Source organism: Sinocyclocheilus grahami, unplaced genomic scaffold (genome assembly GCF_001515645.1).
Source record: "Sinocyclocheilus grahami isolate Dianchi unplaced genomic scaffold, SAMN03320097.WGS_v1.1 scaffold1200.1, whole genome shotgun sequence".
In the NCBI taxonomy this organism is placed as follows: Eukaryota; Metazoa; Chordata; class Actinopteri; order Cypriniformes; family Cyprinidae; genus Sinocyclocheilus; species Sinocyclocheilus grahami.
In genome coordinates, this window is record NW_015506379.1 from 168,252 (window position 1) to 169,714 (window position 1,463).

The window sequence follows — 1,463 nt, forward strand, 5'->3', positions numbered from 1 at the left end:
TGCTGTATTTTGGATCAAATAAATGCAGGCTTGGTGAGCAGAAGAGAATTCTTTAAAAAACATTAAAAATCTTAGTTCAAAAACTTTTGACTGGTATGTTTGCCTATAGTTTGAAGTAAAAAATATTAATATTAATAAGGTGAGTCTCAGATTTATTTGACAGTGATTTCACATTTCTTGTTTGTATGAAGGCTAAATACCAATAAAAGGTGAACATTTATTTATTTGCGCCATTTTTTTCCTAAAATATTATATAGTTTTATAGGAGTAGGTTTCATAGAGTTGGCAAATTAATTTTTCATAAGTTTGTAGGTACAGACTGTTGTGGCCGTTTTTGAGGCTTTTTTAATAGTGTTCATATCGATATCGACCGAAATTAAGAAATATAGCGTGATATAAATTTTGGCCATATCGTCCAGCCCTATTGTACACAACATTCTTAATGTTTGAACAACTACAAAAGATATTACTTAAAAAAAAAAAACTTTTTTTTTTTAATTTGCCTGTTGAAAATCATTATACGTCATGTATATGTATATATGTATGTGTTTGTGTATGTGTATATATACATAATTATTATGTATATAATTATTATACAAAAATTATTAAAAATGCTAAAAAATAATTGTATGCAGTAAAACTTTTTTGTTAAACTGTTTTTAATCATTTGGTGTAGCATCTAAAACATACTTTACCTTATATAAATGTAAATGTTTTGACTTGAAATATTCATGTTGACAACAAAAAACTGCGCTATTTATTTGCAATCATCTTGCTCTCTAGATACATTTTGATCACTTATAAAATTCATATTGTTTGGCTGCTACCACATGAAAAATATCGCTAAAAATAAAGACAGTTGTTATTTCTGTGCATCTGATGTGATTATGGCTGACTGTATGTTGAATTGACCTGCAGCTCAAAGGCTTGTTATTGCAATCATAATGTCATTTTGTCAGTTTCCTGAGATAAATCGAGATGATTAAAATATTCAGATGAGCTGATGAACCGCTCTGAGTGTGTGCTGAAATCATCACGTGGCTCATGCAGTCGATGTGCTCGTGCCACTGATGTAGTGTTTGTTAGATCCTTCTGTGATTTGTTGTTGTTGTTTTGATGTTTTTTAGGTAAATAAACCAATTGTGTAAATGTTTGAACAAAAACCCCCCAGTGGCAGATACTATGTGTGTGTGTGTGTGTGTGTGTGTGTGTCAATACAGCTGTTTGTGCAGATGCAGCTTTGTGTGTGTGTGTGTGTGTGCGCGAATCTCGCATCGGGTTTTGGCTGTGACTCACGCTGATTAGCTGAGACTGCTGCAGTGAGAGAGAGAGAGAGAAGGGGCGAGCGAGTTATTGCGCTACAGTCTCATCACTGAGACCCCCTTCTCTCTCTCTCTCTCTCTCTCTCTCTCTCTCTCTCTCTCTCTCTCTCTCTCTCTCCACTCTGTTCTTCTTCCCGCCCC

General features: G+C 34.0%; 1 protein-coding gene across 1 annotated transcript in view; it reads left to right on the forward strand.

Annotated features, from left to right (window-relative positions):
• Nucleotides 1-1,463, forward strand: part of LOC107567946 (citron Rho-interacting kinase-like) — an 86,440-nt gene that overhangs the window by 19,958 nt on the left and 65,019 nt on the right. The window lies entirely within an intron of this gene.